This window comes from Talpa europaea, assembly GCF_964194135.1.
Source record: "Talpa europaea genome assembly, chromosome: 12".
NCBI lineage: Eukaryota > Metazoa > Chordata > Mammalia > Eulipotyphla > Talpidae > Talpa > Talpa europaea.
This window is the reverse complement of record NC_140079.1, coordinates 293658-312325: the sequence shown is the minus strand read 5'-3', so window position 1 is coordinate 312325 and position 18668 is coordinate 293658. Positions and strand designations below refer to the sequence as shown.

Below are 18668 nucleotides of genomic sequence, written 5' to 3'. Positions count from 1 at the left end.
TCTACACTAAACTTGTTTTTGTCATAGTTGCTTTAGGACATTACTCCAGATGTATGTCTATGCTTAAGTCAGCAAACTAGATTAAAGGCTGCTTTGAGGACTAGGTTTTTATTCATCCTTTCATCCATAGCATCAAGGACATTTCCAGATTTATAAGGAAAACTATAAAAGTACTTCTAAGAAGTAATGAGTTAAAACAAGTAGGATAATTCTACTGTGGAATCGCTTTTGTACTATATAGAGTACCAGTGATGGCTGCTTCCTATACAAGATAAAAACATACAAAATTGAGCTCCCAGTCACGTCCTATGCTTCTGACATAGGCTGATGCCTTGAATTGAGAAATGTTCATTACAGGAGATGTTGTCATTTGAGGACGTGGCTGTGGTTTTCACCTGGGAGGAGTGGCAGGACCTAGATGATGCTCAGCGGACTCTCTACAGGGATGTGATGCTGGAGACCTACAACAGCCTGTTGTCCACGGGTAAGTAAAACTGCCCTGTAATAAACAAGTGAAAGCACTGTTTTATTTTCATTGATAAATGTACAGCTGTTTATGAAATTAATGTTATTTAGTTCAAGATGGCAAACCTGGAAGGTAAGGGTGTTCACCCCTGTCAGAGAGCCACACCAGCCTTTCATTGCTCAGCTCTTAAAGCTGTGCTGTTGTCTTCAAAGACTGAGACTTAAGAAGTTTTGTCTAAAGTCAACATTTTCTCTTACCAACAGGGTTTTGTGTTAACAAACCTGAGTTCATCATCAGATTGGAGCAGGGAGCAGAGCCATGGACTGTCAAGGAACCCTCAAACCAGAGCCTCTTAGGTCAGTCACTGCATACTGGGCAGGGAGGCTGGGGGGAGGAGACCCCAGGACTTCTCGGCCCTACTGAGCTATTTTCCCCCATATCCAGACCTTAGAATGGTTGGTCTCTGTGTATGTGATTCATTATCTGTTCTCCAAATATGGCTCCCTAATTAATCTTCCCCTACTTTTATAACGGTTGTAAGTATCCTTCGAGTAACTGGCGTGCAATCGCTATCTACCTTCCCCTAGAAATGTTTTTTGGTTTATCACTCTCTGGAGTCGCAGTTTTACTCCATTCTTAGGGACTGTCCTTTCAGGCATTTACTCATACATTGGTTTATTCTTTCAACATGGTAATGGTAAGTTGAGTGGATAACAACAGTAATCAAAGGAATGTGTGTCCCCCCCCTTTTTTTAAAGATTTATTTATTTATTTATACAAGCACTGGGTACAGTCAGAAGCGCAGGAGGGTGAGAGGATTCACCAGAGCCAGAGCAGGGAGCAGAACAGGCAGAAAGACCGAAGCACACTGCTGAGGGGAGCCGCGGGCGGCAGGAGAGGTCTGCGCGCCATGTGGGACCCTCACCCGGTGGCCAGGGATCGAACCGGCGCTGCAGAGGCTGTGGGCAGCTTCACAGCCCAGCGCTCAACCGCTGCGCCACCAGGGAGGCCCTCGCCCACCTTTTTTAATGGAGTTTATTTTCTGTGAGAAAGGGAGAGGAAGCAAATACACATTAATTAGATAAATGCCACAGTATGGCCAGGGTGAGAGAAAACGGACAGTATTATTTTAGAATGTGGGTTCAGAAGGGACTTTTGCAGAGACTGCTTACATTGTTGGGTATAAGGTTGAGATGACTTGCATGTGCAATCTGGAGTAGAGGTTGGATATCACTATTGGGGGTACAGATTAGGAATTTGTTAACTCAAACCTTGTCGGTTCCAAAGCCACTGAACCAAGAATTTCAGGTTGTGGGAACAGGGGCCTTGGAATCAGAGACTGAAGTTTGTGATGTCACCTTCTTTTTTGGAAATAGTTGGGAGAAAAACCAAAACAAAGAAAAGAAACAATGGACTCCAATTTAAGTTTAATTAGGATGCAATGAAACTCTAAAATATAAGCTAAAATCTTCAGATGCAGTGAATTTCAACTAGGAACATGTGCTGAGAAGTGGAGTTAAGAATACTAGGAATCTTAGTATCAGAGGAATGTGGGAAAAGTTTTTTCAAAGATGTTGAGTATACCCTTAAGTTGCAAAACCTAAATGCTTTAGATCATCAGGGAAGGGTTGCACAAAGTGATGAGCCGGTTTTCTGTACCTACTATGGCTCTGAGAAGCCACTGGTGTACAGTTTAGTTAGGGATTCACAGACAAATGAATGTGTCTTAGAGAAGGAAGAGGTTATGCCTTTGAGAAAACCCCCAGATGCCTGTACATGTTCCCTAAGGAGAAATAAACACTAAGCAAATGTAGATGCAAAGTCCTTGTCCTGGAGCCAAAGTCCTGCTTAAGTGACAGAAATGGCTCTCCTTAAGCCTAGTAAGAAGCTGATCAGGATGATCATGCCATTTACAAAGTATGTTCTGATTGTTCTGAAAAGACCTGCTCAAGATGCACAGTTAAAAGAGAAAATATAGAGAAGGAATAGGATAAATAAATGCTAGGTGGAAAGCTCTCCGTCAAAATCTCTACCTACAGTGTAAGTCAGTATGTTGACCAAGTATACCCTTATGAATTTAAAAAGTAAGATATTAAATCAGTGTTTTTCATACCTTTTCCATCAATGTGTTTGACATTAGAAAATCTATTAATGTAATTTCATACCTTCATTTATTATGTAAAGGAATCATTTGCATCATAATATTAATGCCCTTTTTTTAAAAAAACAAAAAAATCTTGTCCTAGTGTGGGAAGAAACTCCTTACCTTTATATCAGAAATGCTTAGATGCCTAGATGTTGTTTATGGAATGGTTATTTTTATCTCATTTTAGATGTCCATACTGTGGATGACCTGATTAAGACCAACCAGGAAAACCAGGGCAGGCATTTGTGGCAAGTTCTAATCGCCAATGGCAAAACATCAAGTAAGGAAATAATTGACTTAGGAAAAACACTTAATTTGCATCCAATGTATACCTTGAATTTGAGTATAAATAATGGCATTCATTCAGGAATGATGCCCGTAGAGTTTCATACTTGGAAGAACATGTTCTTCCTTAGTGAGCCTGATGAGATGCATGCAATAGAGAAAATTGAGAGGCCTAGTGTAACTAGAAAATGCCCTGGATATCCCGAGTATCCTAGTCTTCATCGTATGATTCAAACTTTGCAGCAGCCTTTGGAATTTAGTGGAGAAGGGAGAGACGTCAACAAAGAAACCATATTTTTTACCCATAGAAGGGATTTGATGGGAGAGAATGCCTGTCAATATAAGTGTAGGAAAGGCTGTTATATGTCAGCTCTCATTGCCCAAGGTAGAGCTCAGGTAGGGCAGATACACTATGCATGTAATGAATGGGAATCATCCCTTTTTGAGAAACCAACACATTTGAATCTTCATAAAGATTTTGAACACTGCAAATGTAATCAAAGTGGGGATTATTTTGGAACAAAATTAAACCTTACTCAGCTTCAGGAAGTACCACTAGGTGAGAAAGTTTTTGACTATAATACATGTGGGAAAACATTTTATAAATTCTCTTTCCTTACTCAACATGAGAAAATACAAGCAGCTGATAAACCTTATGAATTAGGGAAAATGTCCGATAATTCAACCCTCAAAAGATGTCAGAGAACTTGGACTGGAGTGACACCCTTAGTGTCTAAGCAATGTCAGAGAACTTATTTCTGGAAGTCAGGTCTTACTGAACATCAGCAGTCTCAAACCATGGAGAAGACTTATGAATGTAGAGATTGTAGGAAAGCTTTCTGTCAGAAGTCAGCCCTTATTGTACATCAAAGAACTCACACAGGAGAGAAATCTTATGAATGCAGGCAGTGTATGAAATCTTTTCACCGGAAATCAGCCCTCAGTAAACATCAGAAAACTCACACAGGAGAGAAACCTTACGAATGTCGTGAGTGTAGGAAAACTTTTTATTGGAAGTCAGCCCTCACTATTCATCAGAGAATCCACACAGGAGAGAAACCTTATGAATGTATAGAATGTGGGAAAACATTCTGCCAGAAGTCAGACCTTAATGTACATCTGAGAAATCATGCAGGAGAGAAACCCCATGAATGTCAAGAGTGTGGGAAATCTTTCTACTGGAAGTCAGCTCTCACTGTACATCAGAGAACACACACAGGAGAGAAGCCCTATGAATGTCAAGAATGTAGGAAGATTTTCTCCCGGAAATCAACCCTCACTGTACACCAGAGAACTCACACAGGAGAGAAGCCCTATGAATGCAAAGAGTGTAGAAAGTCTTTCTACTGGAAGTCCGCTCTCACTGTACACCAGAGAACTCACACAGGAGAGAAACCTTATGAATGTCAAGAGTGTAGGAAAGCGTTCTATCGGAAGTCAGCCCTCACCGTACACCAGAGAACTCACACAGGAGAAAAGCCTTATGAGTGCAAAGAATGTAGGAAAACTTTCTGCCATAAGTCAGACCTCAATGTACATCAGAGAACTCACACAGGAGAGAAATCTTTTGAATGTAAACAGTGTGGGAAATTTTTTAATCGAAAGTCAGCCCTTACTAAACATCATAGTACTCACAGAGAGGGGATACCGTACGACGGTCAAGAGTATAGGAGAACTTTCGATCCTAAGTCAGACCTCACTGCACATCAGAGAATGCACACAGGAGAGAAGCCCTATGAGTGTCCAGAGTGTAGGAAGTCTTTCTCCTGGATGTCTGCCCTCACCGTACACCAGAGAACTCACACTGGAGAGAAGCCCTATGAGTGTCCAGAGTGTATGAAAACTTTCTCTCGAAAATCACACCTCAGTGTACATCAGAGAACACACACAGGGGAGAAACCCTATGAATGTCAAGACTGTAGGAAATCTTTTTACTGTAAGTCAACCCTCACTGTCCATCAGAGGACCCATGCAGGAGAGAAGCCCTATGAATGTCAACAGTGCAGAAAAACTTTCTCCCGGAAGTCACACCTTAGCGTACATCAGAGAACCCACACAGGAGAGAAACCCTATGAATGTCAAGAGTGTAGGAAAACCTTTTCCCGGAAGTCAGCCCTCACTGTCCATAGGAGGGCCCACGCAGGAGTGAACTAAGTAATGTAGGAATACCCCACTGTGCACAGGAGAACACACAGAGGAGAGGAGCACTGTGATCATAAGGAGTGTGGGAAAACATCCTCCAGGAAGTCCGCCTTCACCCTACGAATATTAAATAATGTGGGAAAACTCTGTTGTAAACCACCTTCCCAAATAAAGAATTCACATGGGAGTGTAATATGTTTACCAGAGAACACTATTTTCTGTGGGGCTAATAACCTTCATTTCTCTGTCTCCGTTTATCCTTTACTTGAGCTTTTTGCAGAGTGAAAAAACTATAATCTGGTCCAAAAATGGAGTTTTGTGCATTCTTGCCAGATCTTCCATGTCCTATGATCCTGCTGTACACATGATGCCTCCCCACACCCAGCAGCATTAGCCTTGGGAGCCATAGGGTGAATATGGCAATGTGTGATTTAAGGCAAATGATTGTGGGAGAGCAGTTTTCAAAACTCTACCTCAACAATCTCTGTTTGTACTTCTCTTGCCTGAGAAATATTTCAGCTGTTGAAACTGTTATTGTGTGGTCTATTACAATGTTAGCATTCTTTATGTTTGCTTTTTGTAAAACAAACAAAGAGCAAAGAAGCCATGCTGTCACCTTTCACTGTTAAATCACTTGTGGGCAAATTCAAAGCAGTAGTAAGAAACAATGCATCAAATAAAGGAATGACTCTATCATATCGCGACAGCTCGTTGAACACTGATAATATGCTAAAACTTTAGAAATACTGTCAATGTATTTAGAAACAATAGAAATTATTAGAAAAGACTGTGCTATTACATTGCCTCATGTCCCCTTGGTGATAAAATCACTATGAGAGCAGCACAATATTTAACATTCCTAGCAGCTAACTCACCTTTACACAGTGAACATACAGAGGCAGTTTGAAAAGTTGGTATCTGTGAATTTGTGTTTAAAATAGAGCTGGGAGGGCCTCCCTGGTGGTGCAAGGGGTTAAAATGCAACATATGAAGCTATCCGCAGCCAGTACAGCACAAGTTCGATTCCCGGCTCTCCAGGGAGCTACCCACATGGTGCAGCAGGCCTCTCCTAGAAAAGTTGAATCATTGTAGTCTTGAGCACTAGGTCTTTGGTAATAAGATTAAACACTTGCACAAAGTGAGGACCAAGTAAGGGAAGTAGAAGCCCCGGTCCAGGCCCACTGTTCTCCTTGGAGCAATCCAGCCTTCCCAGCCATCCCCAGTGTCCACAGAGTCAGGGTCGTCCTAGGTTGCCCACAGCCAAAGCGCCTGAGCTTACCCTGGATGTCAGGTGAGATTGTAGAAGAGGATCGTCACAAGGATCTCTTGCCTGAGCCAGCCAGAGTGGAAAAGGAGCGCTGCCTGGCCTTAGGGTTAGGAAAGCATCAGTCTGTGCCCCACTGTCAGCTGCTCCTGGGCTCCTGCAGGGAAACAGTGACAGGAGCTGCTTCCTAGACATGGGTTGGCAGCTACGGCTCCCCAACTCAGTTAATACTGTCCCCAAGGGCCTTTCAGATGAAACAAATAGGGCACCGCTCACCATCTTAACCACCTCCCTGGCTTCCACAAACAAACAGGAAACTCCAAATACCAGATACCCAACAAAAATAACAAATGTGTCCCAATTCCCACTCACCCAGGCCTGACACACCACAGGAGCCCCAAATTGAGGGACACTCATATAATCTCTCCCAAACTGAGGAGAACTGGACTCCCTCCCTGAGGGGGGCTCCGATTCCTCCCAAATGTCTGCAGGCGAGGGGCTCGGCATGCACCCCAGGGGAACTGACACCAAATGCCAGGGGACTGCAGTTTTCCACCCAGGTTCCACCTCCTCCAGGACGAATCCAGGGGGCTATGAGAGAAAAGAAGAGCCATGCCTCTCCCGAGGAGGACTTGGGAAGTTCCCAGGAGGAAAAACAGCCACAGCTGCTGGGACTCTCGCTCCCCCTGGAGAGAGGGTGCTCCCTCTGAGTACGGGGGTCAGGACACCACCCGAGATGCCACCCAGGATGCTCAGGCTCCGCTCTATTGGCAGATGGGGAAGGCCTGGCACGCCGCCGTGGGCTACTGCTCCCTCCCTGGTAAGGCAGAGTTGGGACTAGCAGAGCCCAGGTGGCATCCAGCTCCTGGCTCTGGCCCTCCCAATTGTGAGTGAACGACGGCCTCAGTTTCCCTCAGGCAATAGAAGGAAACAGAAAGTAGTTTAATTTGTTGAGAAATGAGGAGGGCAGCAGACTCGTGTGAAAGACCACGGTCCTGCTCTTTGGGCAGAGGGTTGGGGTGTTTCTACCAAGGGGGACAAGGGGAAGACGGGTGAGGGTCTGCAAAGGGGAGAGGGAAGGGCCCACAGAGTCCGGTGGGCACCAGCTTGCTTTTTTCAACTCCTTGGATGCAAGAAGGCAAAACCTGTGAAACAAGGGCAGAATTGCAAGAAATATGGGAGAGACCATCTTGTTAATGCCTATCCGAGAGACTGCTCATGAGTGAGTTTCTCTGACACAGGAAAGACCTTGATCTGTGCATGGGCCCCTCTTCCCACTCATGCTGATCTGCCTTCCAGTCATGACCCTGAGAGTTTCCTTGTCTCAGCACTTTATGCCTTCATGACTTCATGTTTCAACTAGATCTCACACGCGCACACATGCACACACACACACACACACAGAATTTATCACATCCCCTTGCTAGACAATCTCACAATCGGTCCTTTCATTGCATGCCAGCCAGGCATGCACGGTGAGGATTTTGGGCCTTGCCTGCTCACCCACGCCCCGTGCATTTTCTCATCTCCCACCTTCTCTCTCCCTGATGCCCAACATCACTTCTCTTCCCAGCTGTTCTCACCCACATGCACATCACTGCCTCCACTCACCTGATTGCCCCCTCTCACACACACACACATACACACTCGCGCATGCACACACTCACGCACACAGTGCATTATTGCTCTCCAGAGGTAGCCACATGCCCACGCATAGTCCACTTTCTTCACTGAACACGGTCACAGTTGATGTTGACCACTACCTCACACCATACACAAAAATCAACTCAAAATGGATTAAAGAACTAGACATAAGACCTGAAACCATAAAATACATAGAAGGAAATATAGGCGAAACACTACGGGATTTGCACATCAAAGACATCTTTACAGACACATCACCCAAAGCAGTGATAGTGAAGACAAAGATAAACAGCTGGGACTACATCAAATTAAAGAGCTTCTGCACAGCAAAAGAGACAATAACAAAAACAAAGCGAAACCCCACCAACTGGGAGAACATTTTTGCACCCAACACTAATGATAAAGGACTGATCACAAAAATCTGCAAAGAGCTGATGAGACTCAGCAACAACAAAGAAAATAATCCAGTCAAAAAATGGGCAGAAGAGCTAAAAAGAAACTTCTCTGAAGAGGAAATGCAAATGGCCAACAGACATATGACAAAATGTTCAACATCACTTGTAATCAGGGAAATGCAAATCAAACCTACCATGAGATACCATCTCACACCAGTGAGAATGGCACATATTAAAAAAACTAGCAACAACAAATGTTGGCGAGGGTGTGGAGAAAAAGGAACTCTTCTGCACTGTTGGTGGGAGTGCAAACTGGTCCAACCACTATGGAGAGCTGTGTGGAGATTTCTGGACCTACTAAACATAGAGCTTCCATATGATCCAGCAATTCCACTCCTAGATATTTACCCAAAGGACACAGAAACATCAATTCCAAAGAGCACCTGCACCCCTATGTTTATAGCAGCACTGTTTACAATAGCTAAGCTTTGGAAACAACCCAAATGCCCAAAAATAGATGACTGGATCAAGAAGATGTGGTACATATATACCATGGAATATTACTCAGCATTCAAAAAAGATAAACACATGCAATTTGCAGCAACATGGATGGCGCTGGAAGGGATCATGCTCAGCAAAATAAGCCAAAAAGAAAAAGAAAAATACCGGATGGTCTCACTCATAGCAGGAATCTAGAAAACTTAAATAAGGGACCAGGAAAATGAATGTAAGAAAGTGAAAATCAAAATCAACAAAATACTATGAACCAGAGACACTTTTTTGGGGGTGGGGGGCGGGAGGGGAAGGATTGGGGTCAGAATGGGGCGTTTGCAATTGTATGGGGGAATATAAAAATAAAATTTAATATTAAAAAAATAAAACTTGAGAAATATGAAAAACAAACAAACAAAAAAATGCAAAATGGTGCTGAAATGTGTTTCCCAGTGGGGCAGCTGCCTTCCAGTGACAAGTTCCCATTCAAGAACAAGTTATCACACCAATCATACGATACAATGCTGAGCTTTGTGGAATATTCAAAAATAAAGTGGGATCTTGTCTTCTAAAAAAAAAAAAAAGTGCCATTGTGGCATCTGTGTTTTTGTTGCAATTGTGCTAATGGTTGCAATAACTTATCTCTAAATTCCATGACAAGACCAAGGTTATTATGGAATGTACCATATACCATGAAGTTGTCTTTGAACATCTGTTCAGGAGAGCGTTGCATTAAAAGGGATAGGGGTTAGAGAGAATGATATCCCAACAAACCACAATTGAGTCTGTGATGTCCAGAGGACCTGTTGATGTTCACCACGTCAGCATACAGCAGCCTCAAGGTCATTGAGTCTTGATCTGATGTTCCGGAGGACTGCACAGTCCATGGGAAGGGATCCTCTTTTTCATTTTGATTCCTATGGGTGGCATCCCAGGTGGTGGCTGTATCAATAATGGCTGGAGCTCTGGAATAAGACTGGTTCTTTATTGCTCTAACTGAACATGGCTTTATAAGTGATAAAACAGAAACAAACCCTCTCCCTGATGTTAAATGTTTTAAAGTCCCAGCCAAATCGGTCCTTGCAACAGATGGTGATCTACAACCAATGGCCTAAGACTTGGTTCTGCTGGGATAAAGTGTTGTTGTATTGCCATGAGACCAGAGGAATCAGGAATGAGCTGTTGCTCACCAGTTGTTAGGCCAAAGCATTGTCATTCAATAATTTAAATGTAAATAAAGCTCTGCATATAAGGACCTATGGGGACAAGTGATCCTCTAGACTCCTTCTTTTGTTGTTTGTTTTAAGTGAAGACCCCAGGGTGTAGCCTTAGGAGACAGAATTTTGTAGGGTTTTAGGGTATGTAAAAGAAGCAATAATCAGTTACCAGTATTGTCCAGGAATGTCCAGTATGCCCATCCTTCATGCCTGGAAATTAGTCCATGCTAAAAAGGAAAATCATAAAGAGGCATTAGGCAACACAAAACAGCAAAGATATCAAAATTACCAGAAGAAAAAAAAATAATACCTGATGTAACTTATCTAGAAACAAGTACCATCTGTGCTGATCCCCATTCACTCAAACAGAACAGCAAAATATTTGGAAACTAAATCCACTTTCAGATCATTTCACCTATTTTTGCATAACATCACAGGTCAGGATAACCAAACAGCATTTCACGCTGGCTTTGTTGGAATATGCCATATACAATTAGAGTGAAGGTGTGACATCCAGTCCCTGCAGGCTTCAGAAACAAAGTTGGTTTTATCAGCTGCCACCTGGGGTTTCTTCTTTTCGAGGTTACCAAAATTTTTTTCTTGTTCCAGGATGTCCAGTCCTGCCCATGGAGGCCAGCTTCCTCACCCTCTTTGGAGGTCTCTGGAAACTTCCATATAAAATGGCAGGTTCTCCGCTTCTTGGTTTAGCTCAAATTTAACTTTCCAGAAAACATTTAATTAAAGTCACAAAATGAAACACGTTTCCAATTTTTAGGTGAAGCAGACAAATTTCCCTACTGAAGTCATGCAAAAATAGACTCTTTCATGAGTAGTAAACATTACGACCACTTGTTCGTACTGTGTTGGTATCAAGGGGAGAGAGCATGCAAACACAAGTTCACTCCACTTTAAAAAAATACAAAAAAGTGCCACATGACTGCAGACATCAAACCAATGAAGTATATGATACTGCAGGACAACAGTCAAAATTTACAATTTGCATACATATCAGGCACTGAAATGTTTTATGAAAGTTTCAGAAATCCAATGTACATGCATAAGTTTTCTGTACATTTCTGTACATGCCTAAGTTTTCATTTTATTTCCCCAAGTGACCATGATTCCCTTTCAGTTTTACTTCACCAGGAAATCCAAATAGGACAAATTTTTGTAATGCCTTAACCATGAGGAAAGGGAGGAATTCCCTGAGGTGTCTCAGGAGCTACTGAGGCTCCACAAAATCTCCTCCAGTCCACCAAGTGACAGACTACCAAATTTTACTTTTTTTTTTTTTTTGTGGGACCCTCGCTGGCAGCCAGGGAATGAACCAGCGCTGCAGAGGCTGCAGGCAGCCTCGCAGCCCAGCGCTCAACCGCTGTGCCACCATGGGATTAAAGTTGATATTTATATACATTGACCTTGTATTCTCCAATCATGAATGAATTGGATAACCCTGAGTTTCGTGGTGGAGCTTCAGACAGGCCTCCTTCTTGGTGAGTCTGCAAGGAATTAGAGAGCACCACCGATCTTCTGTTCTGTGACGGTCTACCCAGTAGATTTTGTTTAATGTGGGGGACTCAAAACTGCTTGGTCAAAAAGCCTGCAGCGTGGGAGCCCTCCCACTTGGAGAGCAGACACTCCGGCTCAGGAAGCCCAGGCTGACAGTGCTTGGATGCCTTGATTCCCTCCCTACAAATGTCTTCACAGATGCAGCAAAACATGCTTTTGAAATTCAGGCTGGTGAGGGTTTATGGAAATAGAGTGGTCGGGGCCAAGTAAGTGGAAGAAATTATTATTATTATTACTCTTTTTAAAGTTGCCAGCCCGGTAATGTTAGCCCAGTCAACAAATTTTAAGGCTTCTGTTGACAATACACTGGGGGTTAAAATGAAATGACTAAAACTGCACACCTGTAACAGGAGCACAAGCCAACAAATCAAACACCATTTCATGATCCCTGAGGGAGGTGAGTCAGGGGCTGCGAGGCCAGAGGAGCAGTATCTAAATATGCCTGGGCATCTCATACATGGCCCAGGGGAAAGGAGACCTGAGATGTTCCCCAAAGTCATAACAGCAAAGCAGAAGAGAAAGAGAGGAATGTTTCAGACTCAACTCGAAGCAGGAGCACTGGATTTGTTACAGGGCAAACCCCAATAAAAATGGGGTTGCTGAGGGGCAGAGTAACATGGCGGCGAGGAGACGCTGCGAGTAAGATCTCCCATTAAAAAAAGTTAATAGGGAGGAAAAGCGGCAGGTCCCAGTGAGAACTGGGACACGGAAGATAAACGGGTGACTCCAGCAAACTACCCGAAGAAGAAAGTTGCCATAAAAGAGGACTAGAAGGGAGAAAAGCGCAGAACCCTGCTCCCCTCCCCCACCCACAGAGTCAGCACTCTCCGACCAGCAGAGAGGAGGAAAAAAACAAACTAAAACGACCAACAAGAAAGAACTACGCATCAAGCGGGACTCTGAGTGGAAAGGAACTATTGCAGCCACCACACCCCGTGAACGGGAGCTGTGGAGAACCCTGCAGGATTCGCCGCAGCGGTGAGCAAACGGCTCCGGGCGCCATTAGAGAACAACAAAGACCACCGGAGGAGACCCGCACACAGCCCCGGGGCGGCCGGTAAGCTTGCACAGAAAAGCAACACGCTTGGCACGCTTGAAAAGCAAACGCGGATCGGTATCACGGCTGCCCAGAACCCCGCGCCTGTGACCTAGGCTTGTGGGGAGACACGCGGGGACCCTCACTGAGGTGAAAGTCCCTCACTGAGTAAGCAGGAAGCAGGCACCCAGGCATGGGAGTGGGGTGCAAAAGGCACATTCCCGCGCCACTGAAGTGGGCTACAGCCCACGTCCTGTACCTGAGGGCTTTGGAACTGAGACCCGGGGCACGAAATTTGGGGTGTGGGTTCTCCAAGACGGTGGGGCACAAGGCAGACACAGCACCCCAAAGCCGTTGAGGTTTACCCTACCATTCCCGCTCTGTTCCCTGTCCCACGGGGGGGGGGAGTCGAAAAAATGCCCCCCAAGGACAATAAGAGATCTCTGGTGCCACCTAGTGACCAGAAAAAATGTCACTAACACCCCATAGAACAGGGAAATTTCTTAAGAAAAGACTTCTTGAAAAGGGCAGAAGGCTTCTGGAGGACACAGTGGCCAGCTAGGAAGTTAGCCCACGCCAGGCCCCTTCCTACCAGCAGTCTGAGCCCACAGAGGGAGCAGGCACCCACGTCCGGGGCAGACCGGGCGCGCAGAATAGTGTGACTGAGACCGGATGCGCAGGGACTGCATCCCACTTTGCCATTTTAGAACAGGGACATTTCTTCAGTAAAGACTGCCTGAAACCAGCAGAAAGCTCCCTCAGAAGCCAGAGATGGCTCCTGGAGGAGCCAGAGGGGAGCGGAAAAGTTCACCCAAGATGCCGGCCAGTCTGAGCAACACAGTGTCCCAATGCATATGACAAATTAGAAAACAGACAGTAGGGAGTAGAGGAACCACACGCAACCTAACAACTCCTCAGGAAAGAAGCATACTACAAAAAGAAAACCACCCCCCAGATTGCAACGACAGTAACTTGGAAGAACTTCTGAGCCTTCCAGAAAGAGAATTTAAAATTGCCGTGATTAAAAAAATGACAGAACTCATAAAGGAAAACAATGATCAGAAGAAGGAAATTGAGTCCCTAAAGAGGGAAAACAATGGTCAGAAGAATGAAATTGAGTCCCTAAAGAGGGAAGTAAAAGAAACGCAGGAGATCAAAGAAAAAATGGAGGAACTAAAGAATTCTGGGAAAAGCAATGAAAGCAGAAAAGATGAATGGAAGAACGAATAAGTACTCTTGAAGACACAGAAATAAAAAGAACCAAAACAGAAAAGGAAAGAGAAGTACGAAGGAAAAAGAACCAAGAAAGACTTCGGGAACTATCTGACTCCCTGAGGAAAGGAAATATAAGAGTTATAGTAATTCCAGAAGGAGAGGAGAGAGATGTAGGGACAGAGAAAATATTCCAGGAGATAACTGAAGAGAACTTCCCAAATGCGAAGAAGGAGCTGAAAATTGATATACAAGAAGCAAGAAGAACACCAAACTTCCACGACGAAAGGAAAAACACAGCAAGACACATAATAGTAAAGCTCCCAAGAACCCAGGACAAGGAAAAAATAATGAAGCTGACAAGAGGGAAGAAACAGATAACATTCAAAGGAAAACCAATCAGGCTGACATCAGACTTCTCTGAAGAAACACTACGGGCAAGGAGAGAGTGGAGCGACATAGTCAACAGACTCCAAGAAAACAGATGCCAACCAAGAACACTCTAACCTGAAAAGCTCTCCTTCCTCTATGAAGAAAGAATAAGGACCTTCCCAGACAAACAGAAACTCCGGAATTTCATTATGACTAAAACCCCACTCCAAAAAATACTACAAGGAATCCTAAAGCCAGAACATCAGAGGGACGAATAACAACGAAAGAAGACAAAAAAAAAAGTTATTAAAAGAATAAATAAATAAAATCAAAGGAAAGACAAACACAATGGCAAATACAGATACTAACATATCAATATTAACTCTAAATGTAAATGGAATAAACTCTTCAATAAAAAGACAAAGTTGCAGCCTGGATTAAGAAACAAAACCCAACCTTCTGCTGTCTCCAGGAAACACATTTAGCTACAAAAGATAAAAATAGGTTCAAAGTTAAAGGATGGAAAACAATCCTACAAGCAAATGGACCAAAAAAGAAAGCAGGAACAGCTATACTTATATCAGATAAAACAAACTTCAAACTCAAAAAAATAAAAAGAGACCCCAATGGTCACTACATTATGATCGAGGGGACAATACTTCAAGAAGAAATAACACTCATTAACATATACTCCCACCAAATGAAGGAGCACCAAAATATATCAGACAACTGTTGTCGTCTCTGAAAACAGACATCAGAGAAAACACATACGTAGTGGGAGACTTCAACACACTGCTATCAACGATGGATAGATCAACAAGACAAAAAATCTGAAGAAGAAGAAATAAAAAAAAATCCCTTTTATTATCGAAACAAAAAAAAATCAAATATTTGGGAATAAATCTAACAAAAGAGGTAAAGGACCTATACAAAGAAAACTATAACACACTGTTAAAAGAAATAGAAGAAGACACAAAGAAATGGAAAAACATCCCCTGCTCATGGATTGGAAGAATAAACATTATTAAAATGGCCATCCTACCAAAAGCAATATACAGATTCAATGCTATTCCAATAAAAACTTCAATGTCATTCTTCAAAGAAATAGAACAATTATTGATGAAATTCATATGGAATCACCAAAACCCCGAATAGCCAAAGCTCTCCTGAAAAAAAAAAAAAAAAGAAGGAAATGGAGGCATCACACTCCCAGACTTCAAACTCTACTACAAAGCCATAATCATCAAAACTGCATGGTATTGGAACAAGAACAGACATACAGACCAACGGAATCGAATAGAAAATCCAGAAATAAATCCACAGATTTATGGTCAACTAATCTTTGACAAAGGAGCAAAGACTATGCATTGGAGAAAAGAAAGTTTGTTCAATAAATGGTGCTGGGAAAACTGGGTCACTACATGCAAAAGAATGAAGCTTGACTACTACCTCACAACATACACAAAAACCAACTCAAAATGGATTAAAGAACTAGACATAAGACCTGAAACCATAAAATACATAGAAGGAAATATAGGCGAAACACTACGTGATTTGCACATCAAAGACATCTTTACAGACACATCACCCAAAGCAGTGATAGTGAAGGCGAAGATCAACAGCTGGGACTACATCAAATTAAAGAGCTTCTGCACAGCAAAAGAGACAATAACAAAAACAAAGAGAAACACCACCCACTGGGAGAACATTTTTGCACCCAACACTAATGATAAAGGACTGATCACAAAAATCTGCAAAGAGCTGATGAGACTCAGCAACAACAAAGAAAATAATCCAGTCCAAAAATGGGCAGAAGAGCTAAAAAGAAACTTCTCTGAAGAGGAAATGCAAATGGCCAACAGACATATGAAAAAATGTTCAACATCACTTGTCATCAGGGAAATGCAAATCAAAACTACCATGAGATACCATCTCACACCAGTGAGAATGGCACATATTAAAAAAACTCGCAACAACATATGTAGGCGAGGGTGTGGAGAAAAACGAACTCTTCTGCACTGTTGGTGGGAGTGCAAACTGGTCCAACCACTGTGGAGAGCTGTGTGGAGATTTCTGGACCTACTAATCATAGAACTTCCATATGATCCAGCAATTCCACCACTAGGTATTTACCTAAAGGACACAGAAACATCAATTCCAAAGAGCACCTGCACCCCTATGTTTATAGCAGCACTGTTTACAATAGCTAAGCTTTGGAAACAGCCCAAATGCCCAAAAATAGATGACTGGATCAAGAAGATGTGGTCCATATATACCATGGAATATTACTCAGCATTCAAAAAAGTAAACACATGCAATTTGCAGCAACATGGATGGCACTGGAAGGGATCATGCTCAGCGAAATAAGCCAGAAAGAAAAAGAAAAATACCGGATGGTCTCACTCATAGCAGGAATCTAGAAAACTTAAATAAGGGACCAGGAAAATGAATAACTATAAGAATGTGAAATCAAAATCAACAAAAACTATGAACCAGAGACACTTTTTGGGGGTGGGGGGTGGGAGGGGAGCAATTGGGGTCAGAATGGGGGGTTGCAATTGTATGGGGAATATAAAAATAAAATTTATTATTTAAAAATGAATAAATAAATAAATAAATCTTAAAAAAAAAAAATAACAGACCAGAGCTTAGGTTTCAATTCGAGCATTCTATGTATTCACCAGGTTTGTTTCATAGCTGCTATCACAAGCACCCTGTAAATCTTTCACACTCATGCAAAGCTCAGGGTGAGTGCTGCAGTTCAGATAGCCCTTCCACAGGTTATCACTCAGCAATCCCATCACCTTCTCCTGAAAGCTTGCCATTGTGGGACTCTGGTTCTCTGGCATGGTTCAGCTGCTGGATGGCGGGGATGGGCAGTGGGATGAGATGGAGGATCTCTCACCTAATACTTAACGTCATTGTTCACACACTGGAACCGGTATTGTGAAGACACCTAAGTGTAGAATTGGGAGATAGAATCTGGCTAGGAAGCCTGTTGTATTCAGTTACTAACCTTGGAAGGGGGTACCTCTTCTTGGATCTTTGCTATCTCTACCAAGGTCCAGGCCTGCTCCACTGCCCCAGAGTTCAACAGAAACAATAGACTGGGCTCTCCAAAGCCCTTGGATTGACCTGTGGTGTAAGTCTGCTGACATTTGATCACCACTCAGAGAGAGAACAGTGGAACCTCCTCACAACATGAGTATCTGGTCTAGACAAGGTTTCTCTTTTCCGTAGACTTGACCTTAGTCTTTGTGGTGGGAATATGAGGCTGGTGCATACCAGTTGTTGGAAGAACAGTTTGTCCTGAATGAATTCTACCCCGTGATGTTTTTATAGATTCCACTCCATCGCCATGATGAAGAGATCTCTGGCACCAATGACTACAATTCCCAGCATGCCATGAGTCTGACTTCCAGAAGGGAGATGAGTTGGGGACTGCTGGGAGTTAAACAGTCCCTCTGGGTATAAAATTAAACACCTGTGGGCTTGTGCTCTTTTGCTTTCCCTGCTTTCAGCTTGCACCCTGAGGTCTGAGCTCAGATGGTGTTATGGATAGGGTGTATTGACCAATTAACCTCCCTCTGTGCATTCCTCTTCTCATCCTCCCTGCAAATAAACCTTTATTTATTTTTTTTTCCTCTCTGTGTCTGCCTTTTGGTCTTGTCCCAAGATCTTTTTTAAAAAAAAATATTTATTTATTTATGCATACAATAATTGGGGTACAGGCTAAAGGTGCAGGGGGAGGGGAGGGTGAGAAGATTCACCAGAGACAGAGCGGGGAACAGAATAGGCAGACTGACTGAAACACCAGCTGAGGGGAGCAGTGGGCGAGGCAGGAGAGGTCTGCTGTGCCATGTGGGTAGCTCCCTGGCTGAGGATTGAATTTGTGCTGCAGAGGCTGTGGACAGCTTCATAAGTTGCATCTTAACCCCTTGGGCCACCAGGGAGTTTCTTGTCCCATGATCTTAATCACAGGATTCATCCAAGTCACCCTGTTTTCCCCTGGGGCTGCCCTATAACATTTTGACCTCAGCCTAAATCATGCTTTTACCCCTACAGGTGAGAGTCAGGGGAAGAAGCAACAAGTCGATATGATGAGAAACAAGTCCCATGAAATCGAACAGCAGGAAGTCAGTGATGGGACAGAAACCCTGCCCTCAAGCAGAAGATTGAGGACACAGAGCAGGATGTGCTGTGTTCTTTTATCTCTAGCTTATTGATCCCTGTGAAATCACAATAAAGAAGTGTCTTAATTCCAGTTAGAAGTCTGCTGTGCCTCATTTTGGGAGCCTCAGAAATGATGTGGGATCCCGGAAAAGTCATGATGGGTGAAACAGCAGCTTGGGCTCTGCCAGGAGCCCATTGAGGTGGGAGGAGAACTCACACACATGTAAGAGTTGTCTCCAAAATTGTTGCTCCTGT

General features: G+C 43.3%; 1 long non-coding RNA gene across 1 annotated transcript; it reads left to right on the top strand.

Annotated features, from left to right (window-relative positions):
• The first annotated feature begins 798 nt into the window (after positions 1–798).
• Positions 799–18339, top strand: LOC311180894. Its single transcript, XR_014617091.1, has 3 exons — positions 799–822; positions 2800–2892; positions 18306–18339. It is a non-coding gene; the product is annotated as an uncharacterized lncRNA (long non-coding RNA).
• Positions 18340–18668: the final 329 nt, after the last annotated feature.